Source organism: Podarcis erhardii (genome assembly GCF_964252035.2).
Source record: "Podarcis erhardii genome assembly, chromosome: 1".
NCBI lineage: Eukaryota > Metazoa > Chordata > Lepidosauria > Squamata > Lacertidae > Podarcis > Podarcis erhardii.
The window spans coordinates 94,816,779-94,829,310 of NC_138497.1; the positions used below are offsets into that span (position 1 = coordinate 94,816,779).

Sequence of the window (12,532 nt, forward strand, 5' to 3'; positions counted from 1 at the left end):
ATATAAATGTGGCACCTGCAATCTGCTTGACTGTAGCATCCTAAAATCAGCAACAGTGCTGCATGTTTTGTTTTACAGGTGGCATTTATCAAAATATATACAAATCTGTTTTGGCATCACATTTGTTGAATTACATGCAGTTTTCTCAATACTTCTTATTGACAATCCACATTCCTATTTACTTATGCAGATCACTTCATTTGTAATGTCTCTCCATTTTGTTCCTACTGTGTTCTATACTAGGAAAACAAGCAAGGACAGGACACCAATGCCAGATAAATCCAAGTGGGTCTCACAGCCCACCACAGAGAGAGAGAGAGAGAGAGAGAGAGAGAGAGAGAGAGAGAGAGAGAGAGAAATTACCACAGAGTAGACTAGAAACTAGTTTAAATGCACAGGAGAAGATGAGAGCCCTTTAAAAGGGCTAACCTCCATGCATTAAGAACTCATAATGAGCCAATGCACCTCTAAGGAATTATTAATCACCACCATCATCAATATTATTATGTTCTAAGTCTACAAAAATTAAAAAGTAAGGTTGCCAATCCGTTATTATTATTTTTTGAATAATACTTGAAAGCGGGACTCTCCATGTTTTGTGAATACTAAAAAACGTTCAGCATGAGACCAGCATAAGGGCTGTGTTGGTTTTTGGGCATAGTCTCAATCTACAGCAATATTTTTTCTGCTAACAGACTCCTTTCTATTCAGAATCGTCAGTAGGCATTGGTTCATTATAAGTATTGTTTTCTGGTGCAGAATGAACACCAAGGCGTCTTTCTATAAATTCTGCATATGATTTTGCTTTATTGACGTGCTTTTCAGCTTATCTTCTTGACAGTGCTCAAGATTAGCAAAGTTCATTCTGGTATAAATGGATTTTCTTGCTTGTTTAAAATGTTACACCACCCAGTATCTATATTCCCATTTGGAATTCTCTTGTGAACTCTTTCTGTTCCTGGTAAAACAGAATTGATGCTTTGGGCTTTAATAACAATAAGAAGAAGAACCACAGCCACCACAACAACCGAGGAATAATGTGGATGAGTAGGAATTATGAGGGGGGGGGGACCCTATTTTGTCACCATTTCAACTTCTACTCATTTCTGATGGCAACATCATTGGAGTCTGTCAGGCAGCTCAGAGAGGAAGTTGACTGGCAAGAGTCCACCGGTGCAGAGTTGCTAGGTCACTGGAACAATAAAATGGCAAGAAAAAAAACATCCTGGCTGCAAAAGGGGCCAGCCGAGAGTATAAAAGGGTGGGTGGAGGCAGGGGGCACAGGGAAACACAATGAAAACCATGGCAGCTCCCTGAGTGTGTGGAGAACAGGTTGACTGGGATGAAATATAGTTTCAGGCCTGAGTGATCAGAACATTGCCTGGCAGAGCCTTTGCTGGGTAAATTTTATAGCACATCAGATTTGGATAACTGTAAGGAAATGTCCTTAGCTGTAAGGAAATGTCCTTAGCTACCAAAGCGTGCCTTCAGAGTAGGCACGAGGAGGCCATGGAAACTGGATTGTATTCCATATATGAAGATTTTCATTGTCATCCAAATGCCAAACATGTCATGTTAAGCTAGGGCTCAGATATTCTGCTAGACAGTAATCAGGAAACGTCTACATTCTTATATAACCTGCAACCCACAGGAAAGCTACAATTAAACAGGAACAGAGCTGAACAATAACACGGACAAAAATCTTTCAACCATTTATAGGATCAGCCAAACAACATGCCAGAGCTGTTCCACATTTTTGACATTTCTGAGTTCAGATTTGGGGTGATGATAACCCTGTAATTTTTATTAGGGTTTGGTGTCTTAAAACTGATAGCTGAGTGCAATTATTAGCACTTTAACCTAAGAATGACATAACCTGCAACAAAATGCTGCAGTGTGAAGTGTTCCTGTTCAGTGTGCTGGCTGGCCAGCCAACCAGCCAGAGGATACTCCATTCCTTTGGCCCTCCCTGCCACTTTTCTGTTTCCTACCTGCTACAACAGACACCTGGAATTATGTGGTCACTGAGAATGCTCAGTCCTCACTGGGCTGTTTGGGGTATTAGTTTTCCGTCTCAGAGAGAGAGGGGGGGGGGAGAGGGGGGGAGAGAGAGAGAGAGAGAGAGAGAGAGAGAGAGAGAGAGAGAGAGAGAGAGTAAAACCAATAGGTTTTTTTTTTAACTTCTTGACATCATTGGATCCCCCATGCATCCTGATATCTCCCCCTCTTGTTTCTGGGCCTCAGTTTTGGCTACAATCCTGTCAGCGCTCACCAGCAAAGTCTGCTATTAGAAGGAGTGCTAACATACCGAATGAATAAAGGAGCATTTAGGGCTATCTATGATGGTTCAGCCTGGGCTAGGCTCCATGGCAGATGTATTTTATTTATTTTTACTTGTAATTATTGCTATTAACTCCGCCTCCCCTTTCCAAGTCTTAGGAGGAGTTAATCTCATTGTGCTCAGCTTGGGAGCCTGTGGAAGTGCTTCCGTGTGCTCTAAAGTCCAGGGCCATATGAGAGGCCACTCCATCATTCCACACCCCCCCCTCCAAGTTCTCTGAGTTGCACAGAAGACTCTGAAAAAGGTAAGGACAAAACACAGCTAGCAAACCCAAGCCAAAATGTGCGGATGATTCCTGCTTCTGTATCGCCTCTGTATCCAACTACTGAAGCACGATCCAAGGCTCATGCCTTTGCAGTGATAAGAGTGCTCATATCCCTTGCTCCACAAAAATAACCATTGGCTTGCAACCTGACTTTTTGGGTGAACTTCAGTCTCCCTGATTTGGGATCTGGGTGTCGTTAAGAGCCTGGCTTCACAGAAGTTAACGGCAGGCTCCTACCGACTTTGAGCAAAGCTGGGATTTCAGCCAGGAAGTTAGAAGCAGAGCTAAGAATAGCCTTCAGATCCCAATCCTGCACTTTAAACCCTAATAATACCCACCTTCCTCTTCTTAATATGCACTTGGAAAGACCATCGTGAGGCCACTAAGTCTGAGAGACAGGGTCGAGTGTCACCCTTTGTTTATCATGGTCTTCCTGGGGTCCTGCTTCTTCCCATACCACAGAATTTAGCAATGCCAGACCGCAACAAATGCCTGTTGTGGCTGAAGCAGGTGGGAAATCCGGATACATGGTACTCAAAGCTACTCTGCCCACTAAGCAAGGCCTTATGTGCTTTTTAAACCCTGTTAGTTCTACCCCCACCACAGCAGCTTCAGAAGCAACAGGCCCCAAGCTGTATGTATGTAATGAATTGTTGTTTTTTGCTCTGCTGAATTATAAGTGAAGATGACAAACAGGCAAGGCACAAGTTTCTGCCCTGATAACTCTCCTAGAGATTGCATTGAACCAGGCCTTGGTTTACTTCAAGACCAAGTAAGGTTGCATTTCTGGAAAAAAAAGATAAAGGGGGTCATCTATTTTGATAACCTGCAGTGAGAAAGAATTACTCAATTTCCATTTAAACATTATCTGGTGTGGCATGGTTTCTGCCATCCTAGATATTTCTAGCATGGTACTCTTTGCTAGCTATTTTAGGCATTTCTTATTAAACGTCTGCCTTTCTACCAAGGAGCTCAAGGTAATGCACATGGTACTTCCACCCTCCCCATTTTATCCTCACTACAAGCCTGTGAGGTAGTTTGAGCTAAGAGAAGGTGCCTGGCCGAAGGTGACCCAGCAAGTCTTGTGGCTGAGTAGGGATTTAAACCCAGTCCTCCTAGGTCCTTGTCCAATATTATAACAACCACACCACACTGTCTCACACCACATGGTTAGGTCAAACTATATGGTTGCATACCATCTGGGGGAAGGTGCAGGTTTCTGACAGGCTTATGTGCTTGAGAAATCAAATCATAGAATCATAGAATCATAGAGTTGGAAGAGACACAAGGGCCGTCGAGTCCAACCCCCTGCCAAGCAGGAAACACCATCAGAGCACTCCTGACATATGGTTGTCAAGCCTCTGCTTAAAGACCTCCAAAGAAGAAGACTCCACCACACTCCTTGGCAGCAAATTCCACTGTTGAACAGCTCTTACTGTCAGGAAGTTCTTCCTAATGTTTAGGTGGAATCTTCTTTCTTGTAGTTTGGAACCATTGCTCCGTGTCCGCTTCTCTGGAGTAGCAGAAAACAACCTTTCTCCCTCCTCTATGTGACATCCTTTTATATATTTGAACATGGCTATCATATCACCCCTTAACCTCCTCTTCTCCAGGCTAAACATGCCCAGCTCCCTTAGCCGTTCCTCATAAGGCATCGTTTCCAGGCCTTTGACCATTTTGGTTGCCCTCCTCTGGACACGTTCCAGTTTGTCAGTGTCCTTCTTGAACTGTGGTGCCCAGAACTGGACACAGTACTCCAGGTGAGGTCTGACCAGAGCAGAATACAGTGGCACTATTACTTCCCTTGATCTAGATGCTATACTCCTATTGATGCAGCCCAGAATTGCATTGGCTTTTTTAGCTGCCGCGTCACACTGTTGGCTCATGTCAAGTTTGTGGTCGACCAAGACTCCTAGATCCTTTTCACATGTACTGCTCTCAAGCCAGGTGTCACCCATCTTGTATTTGTGCCTCTCATTTTTTTTGCCCAAGTGCAATACTTTACATTTCTCCCTGTTAAAATTCATCTTGTTTGTTTTGGCCCAGTTCTCTAATCTGTCAAGGTCGTTTTGAAGTGTGATCCTGTCCTCTGGGGTGTTAGCCACCCCTCCCAGTTTGGTGTCATCTGCAAATCAAGAACTGCATATGGTAGGGAAATGGAAACATACTCCAGAATCTTTTAAGGACATACTAAAGGTTACAGTACAGCCCTTCTCTTGCAACATTAGCCTGACAGGAACTGCCTGTCCCCTTGCAAATACACTTCCAGGAGAGGAAAGCATTTGCAATGGATTAAAAAAAAAAAAATGCAGAGAACAGGCTTAACTCTTCCCCTGCTAGCACATACTCAACGGTGTTTACGTCTGAAATACAGACCTGAAACAGCGTAGTAAATTGGTGTGTGGAAGGGGGTTTCAAAAGAAAAATGGCTGGCAAGAGAAGAGTAAAGCTGCTTCCCTGTTACAAATCACCCCCTTTTGAGCATAAGGTGCCAAGCAGAAGCAGCCACCAAGCCAACCTTACACACAGCTGAAATTTAGTCTGAGCTGGTTTGTTGAGCGAGACCTCCAGACCCACTGCAATTGCACAACGTGCTTCTGCCAGTATGTGACTGAATCCCTCTCAAATGTAGGAACAGCCTGGGAGTGTCCTGAGTGCCGCAAATGCATCAGGAGTGAGCAAGGTGTACCACACTGGAGGTGTCCGTAAGGTAGGCTTAATTAAACACCCTGCAGATGGAGGTCACATAAAGAGGCAAGCAAGTACGATGCAATGGTCTTTTGAAAGGAACAAAGTGATTCTGTGATTTGGTGTTTTGTTCTTTTAGAAAAAGGTCAGCTAAGGAAACAATTCTGTGGTACTTTAAAAAAAAAAGGTCAGCTAAGTGAATTAGTCAAAGGGCAATTAACTAAGAGAAAGCCTTCATTAAAATGATCTTTGCATGAAATAGCCAGATTTTGTAGTTGAGCAAGCATTGCATTTTTTTCCAGCACAGTGCTGCGCTGCACAGATGTAGCCAGTCTGTAGGCACTTGATCTAATTCAGCCTCGTAAAGTCCAGTAGGTCTCAGCTAGGCTGGAAGGGCAGGCTTCCTAATTTAAGTGGTCCTCAGGGCATGAGGCGCCAGCTGGGAATATTCCACCTTCTTCACCTTACCTCCTCCTTCCTTGGAATGGAATCCCATTCCCCACAGCTCACAGAGAGCGGAACTCCCAAGCCCAGGCCCCTCCTAGGCACATCCTTCCAGTGCATTGTCTCAGAAGGGTGTAGCTGCTTTGCTCTGAACTGAACTTGGATCTCTTGACACCCTATAATTTTCACCTCTTCCCCCTTGACACAAACATCTTGCCTACTGGCATAAAGGAGAGAGAAGATGGCCAGGGGAGTGGGGAGCTGCAAATTTTGGGCAGGCTTTTCCTTTCCTAATCAAAGCCCCACCAGTTACATTTCAGTATTGAGCTCGAAAGCCACAAGGCCAGGAGGTAGCCAGAAGCAAAGGGCTAACATTCCCCTGTGATTTAACATCTGCTGCATTCATCCCCACAAAAGCCACAAGCCATCTTGGCTGGAGTGCGGGGATCACTTTACTCCAAATGAGATTATGGGGCTAGAGAGGGTTTTGTGCTCTGCCAAGCCTCCTTCCCCAACAAGCTGCTTTGTGCCGGCTTCCAAGCCACCCAGGCTTCTGCCAAGGAATTCCTGTGCCAACCCTGTGGCTGCCCATGCATCCATGCTCATGTCCTTCTGGACGTCCTCTGCTCTTGAGCAAAAGGACCACCGTCTCCCATTCATTTCATCTGTACACCTGTTTGAAAGCTAAACGATTGTGAGCCAGGCCACCTTGTATTTATCTTGAACGTCCCGTGTAGTTATTTGATTTTACTGCCTTTCTTCCATGAAGTGCAATATCCAAGGCAGTTAACAGCCTGTCAATAAAAGGCCCATGTAAAAAACCCCAGAAAACATACAAACAAAAAAATGAAACAAAACCACAACCCAAACCAATTACTATTATATAAGCAGGAATGGCACACCTAAGTTTGTATTTTTAAAATAAAAATAAAAGGAGGGAGGAAAAGTCACAAGCAATAAATGAACAGTGAAAGTCTACATATTTCTATTCAGAAGTAAGTCCCAGATATATATTTATGTATTGGATTGCAACCAAAATTGCACAAACTGTCCAAAAGGGCACCTGTTGTATGCAGGTGAGGACATTTGAAAGAAGGCCCTCCTCCAATGGGGATAAGAAAAAGCAACAACAACAACAACAAAAAGGACAAAGTGGTGAAATGGAGTGTCCTCCAGGAGACAAAGCTGGCTGAAAAGCTGAGCACTTTTCTTAGGTGGTACAGATAAAAGATCAACATTTTGTTACAGGTCCTGTTTGTACCCCACCCACCTGAAAAAGCAAGGCCAGGGTATAAGCAGATGGTGACCCAAATTAAATTTTTGTGTTTGTCTCAAATATGTGGATACTAATCCTCAGATATGAATTCCAGTTACCTTTTTTAAATTAGCTTTGAAGCATATCTAAATAACAATCTAAATACAAGTCAGTAGGCATGAAAGTGTATCTTTTTCAACTCATTTATGCTGCCACAGAAAATGTGCAATTAAAAAGAAAGGCATCAGAACAACTCGATTCACCTCTTTATGCTCGGCTGTTTTTCCTCATTATTCCAAAACAAAATAAAAAAAATCCTTCCAGTAGCACCTTAAAGACCAACTGAGTTAGTTCTAGGTATGAGCTTTCGTGTGCATGCACACTTCTTCAGATATCTGAAGAAGTGTGCATGCACACGAAAGCTCATACCTAGAACTAACTCAGTTGGTCTTTAAGGTGCTACTGGAAGGAATTTTTTTATTTTGTTTTGACCATGGCAGACCAACACGGCTACCTATCTGTAACTCATTATTCCAAGCAGAGATCACGTTTCTTCTTTAAGAACTACTATTTGAAAGAGCCTTTATTTGCTGTGTTATCTGCCAGCTTAGCAGTACTGTATATCACATCCCACTCTGGATAAATGAGTTGATAATATCCCAAAGAGGACTGAAATGTTTAGCATTTAGCTCTGTAATTTAAGATGGAATCAAGTAACAATGGCTGTTTAAATGCTTGGATCTTTTTCAGGGCTACATTTTCATAGGGGCTTGCAGAACCTGCACCAAGGGCAGAATGTCTTTGCAGGTGACAAGCACTAAAACTTCCTAGACACAGATGCAATTATGCCCAGAGTCCACAATAAAACGTAATAAAGTACAGCTACAAAGGTAATTAGACTTCATGATGAATTGTGAGCCTTGACTTGCCCATTAAATAGCCAAGGTCTTGACTTCTATGCTGCTTTTTGAAATAACTTTTTTTTTTTTAATGGTTTTGCTTTGTCCATCAGAACTGTGTCCAGTTCCTCTGGAAACTCCTAAAAACCAACGTTCCTCAACTGGATAAACCACTTCGTCTATAGCTTTTCACAATTTAGGCTCACTTCACAAATTGTGAGTAGAGAGTCTGGCCCTTCAGGTGTCATTTGACTCTAACTCTCATCAGCCCTCAGCTAAGTGGCCAGTAGTCAGGGATGATGGGAGCAGGAGTCCAATAACTCTGTGTGGTGGGATTGTAAGAAAGGGAAATGCTTCTGGAATATTATATATAATGAAATTAAGAAAATGTTGAAATATACATATACAGTCATAACTTGGGTTACAGACGCTTCAGGTTGCGCATTTTTGGGTTACGGATGCACCGAAACCCGGAAGTACCGGGTTACTTCCGGGTTTTGGCGCTCGTGCAGAAGCGCTAAATCGCGCTTTGCACATGCGCAGAAGCACCAAATTGCAACCCGCACGTGCGCAGACATGGCACTGCGGGTTACGAACCTGCCTCCCGCACGGATCACGTTCGCAACCCGAGCATCCACTGTACTGAAAAACAGGAAACTTTTCTACTGGGAATTGTAGGTATAGACATTAACAGACAAGATATTATGCTTTTCTTATATGCAACAACTGCAGCAAGAATTTTATTAGCACAGAAGTGGAAACAAGAGGAATGGTTAAGTAGTGAAAATGCAGAAATTTGAAATGAAAGATAGAAAATCACAAGGAAGGTTTGCAGGAAGTCATGGCTCTAAAATGCCAAAATGTATAATGTAAGAGGAGAGATTGTAATGGAAAGCATAATTGTAAAATTAATAAAAATGATATGGCAAAAAAAGGAGTCCAATAACTTGGGAGATAATAAAGCAAGAATACACATGGATCTGTGATGGTTGTCTTGATAGCACTGAAACTTGAAACTCAATGTGGATTTCCAATGCAACTTTAGTCTCCGCTCACATTTCAGATCTATTTGAAATAATACGCCAGATATACCCTAAGCTGGCCTAGGATATGTTAATTTAATTATGCAGTCAACTCATAGAACATTCTTAAATTTAAGTCCCTCTTATCTCCTTGTGAATCATTGACTTGCAGGACATCCTGTTTCATTGTTCAAAAACGATGGATTATCTACATCCCAACAGTGTCAGGGCAGGGTTCTGGGGCAGAGGTCCAGAGCCCCATTCAGCAGAATGAGCAGGACGGCCCCCAAAGCTTCTTCATCACATGTCAAAGAAATATACACATCTTAAAGCAGGGGGCTCCATTAACTTAAATAAAGGCACAGTCCTACACTTACCTGGGCTTAAATTCCCACTGAACTTAATGGGACTTGAGTCTGAATAGACATGTATGGAAATAAACTGTAAGACCATTAAGTCCAGAGTCCAAAATTACCTCATGGTATCCCATGATACATAGCTCTTCTTCAGGGCAATATTTTATACCCTGGGTAGTTATACACATGTTGGGGGAGGAGAACCTTCAACAGTCATCTTTACTTTGGTAGATTACAATGACCCTTCCTTCTAAAGATTTAATACAGGGGTATATTATAGGGAGACCCAGTGTGGTGTAGTGGTTAAGAGCGGTAGTCTTGTAATCTGGGGAACCGGGTTCGCCTCCCCGCTCCTCCACATGCAGCTGCTGGGTGACCTTGGGCCAGTCACACTTCTTTGAAGTCTCTCAGCCCCACTCACCTCACAGAGTGTTTGTTGTGGGGGAGGAAGGGAAAGGAGAATGTTAGCCGCTTTGAGACTCCTTTGGGTAGTGATAAAGCGGAATATCAAATCCAAACTCTTCTTCTTCTTTACCTTATTAGAGGTATAAATAATCTATTCTTTTCAAATAATGTGTTAACTCTGCAACTGTTGCCATCTTTGTCCCTGCATCATTACCTCATTTTGGCTACAATCCTGCTAACTGTAGTTTCCCCCTCCACAAGGCTACAGTTCCCAGAACCATTGAACTACAGTTCCCATAATTATTAGGGAAAGTTAGGTGCTTCAGATGTATGGTGTGTATGTAGACTTTGTCTCCTTCGTGTTAGTGCTGTTCCCGTCTAGTCTTGCTGCCCTTCTTGCTCCTTGTTGGCCCGCTGACGTGCCATAGCCACTGGCCCAGAAAAAGCAGAGCGAGGCTTATTTGCCTCAAAATGGATGTTGCTGGGTCCTTGAAGCTCAGTTTCAATGAGAGCAGATGTTGGGATATTAAAGATGCCTACGCCACCTGAGGAGAACACTCTCATCTCAATGGCCATGTGTGTCATTTAGACACACAAAAGAAAATACCCCCCCCCAGTGCTTCACTCTGAGCTCCCCTCACCCCGCATTTCAGAAGCCTGGATCCGCAGACAAAGTTACAGCCAAACAAGCAACAGCTATTTTAATGGCTCCGCATGTTGAAGTTTTTAGAACTTCCTTTACTCGAGGGAACTGCATTCTTCTAAGATTATATTATTACTTGGGCTGGCTGCCTCAGCAACACAGCCTCTCATTTCCCTTTTGGGTGGGAAAGTTTTTCTCCTTGTCCGTGGACTCTAATTATGATTTCAGCCTGAAGGGTGGATGGGAATGTTCTGAGCGGTCAAAAAAAGCATAGGCTAGCTAGCCATGCCGCGGGGTGAAGCAGGAGGACACAGTGGTTTAGCATCGCAGCATTTGAAATATGTGCCTACATCTTCTTCCCACAAAGTTCACTATGTCATAGATGTGCCTCTGCATCCCTGTACCTAGCTTTAAAGAAGGAATGGGGGGACTTTTTAGCCTGAGGGCCACATTTCTTCATGAGCAACCTCCCATCTGTCAGTTGTGTGGGAGGCCTAAAGGAAAAGTGAGAGGGGCAATGGATACAGTAGCTACACCCCTCACACACAAAAAATAATTTCTATAAACATACACAAAGCATACCCCTTTCCATCTTAGCAAGCAAGAGACACTCAAGGGCATTTTATAGTCTGACAAAAGCCCTCAAGGGTGGCCAAGTGAGGAGTGTGGCCTAGGCAGGAACATGGTCGCCTGGGAAGAGTTTTGAGGGTCACAGAGGCCCAGAGGCCTGAGATTCCCCAGCCCCATTTAAAGGAAACCCATTAATAATTTGCTGCTCTAATCTCCAGAATTTGTATGAATAAGGTATTTCCTCATACTCTCTGGTCTCCTAGTCTTTCCTGAAGCTACCTGATTATAAACTTATTGTTGGGGTAAAAAAAAGAGCACTGTCATCTCTCCCCCTCTCTCCTTCGCCACCTTCCCCCCCCCTCTTGTTCACTTTATCTTGCCTCTATGCATGCCATACGATATGTATCAGATACAGCAAGTCTGCGCTTCTAAATGCAGACAGAGCAAAGTCTGTAGTTTTTGCATCTTTCTAGAGCACAAAACTGAACGCTTGCCATAAAACAAAAGAGAGGCAGACCTAAAAACGGTGCTAAAAAATAACAGGTAACATTGAGATAATACCTTGCCTGGTGTATTTTGGTGGGACCCCTTCCGCAGGAGCGTGGGAAGTCTATTTGTTGAGTTATTCTAGTAAGACATTTGTCCACAGAACCAAGCCCAGCCCATAAATAGAGGAAGAAGAATGCCAAGGCAATCACAGCTGTAATCCAAAAATGATTCAATGGGCCATATGTGACCACTGTTGTGATAATGAGTAATCCTTTGTTTTGTTTATTTGTTTATTGCATTTATATCCCTCCTTTTTCTCCAAGGAACTCAAGGTGGCACACACTGCTCTACCCCCTTCTCATTTAATCCCAACAACCCTATGAGAGGCAGTGACTGGTCCAAGGTTTCCCAGTGAACTTCATGGCCAAGTGGGTGTTTGAACGCTGGTTTCCCAGGTCCTATTTGCTTGAGAGCTTTCTGCTTCTAGTCATATAATACCCAAGATACTGTATATACAAGTGTTAGGGGAAATGCAGTTTATCAACAAATGATAGGGTTTGCGGGCATTTCAGGAAGCAACAGCAAAATGTCTGCCCATCTGTATGTCGAAAACATGGTTACATTCCAAAATGCCCTAACGGACGGCCCAAAATGTCCTTGCTTAACAATGAGACCGGATATAAATGTTAGAAACGAATAAATCAACCGCACTCATTTATTCATTTTTGAATCTCAAAGGCACAGAAAAAGGTGGAGGGTCCCAGACAAACATTTGTTTTTCATAACCATCTGAGCTAGCCACTTTCCTCCGACTGCTGTCGCTGGCTGTCCTCACGATACCCCGTGTAAGATAGGAAATTCTTAATGATCCATCATAACCAAATAGGAACTGAGATACAGAGCCAATCTACTGCGTTTCCTAAAGTCACAAAGGGAGGTTTAAGACTGAACCAAGGTCTTTTGAATCCCTGCCCTGTTTCTTATCTACCAGACAATCGTTCCTTCCTTTTAATGTAAATGTCATTTTCTTTTTTTACATTGTTTACAGTTCAGTACTGAAAAAGTGGCACAATGAGGGCAAGACCATCTAGCTCAGCATCCTGTCTCCAATAATGAGCAATGCTGCTTATAGTAAGTCACCGCCTAGTGGCTTGG

General features: G+C 43.2%; 1 protein-coding gene across 3 annotated transcripts in view; it reads right to left on the minus strand.

Annotated features, from left to right (window-relative positions):
• Window positions 1-12,532, minus strand: part of HEG1 (heart development protein with EGF like domains 1) — a 65,436-nt gene that overhangs the window by 47,806 nt on the left and 5,098 nt on the right. The gene's annotated exons all lie outside the window — the stretch shown is intronic.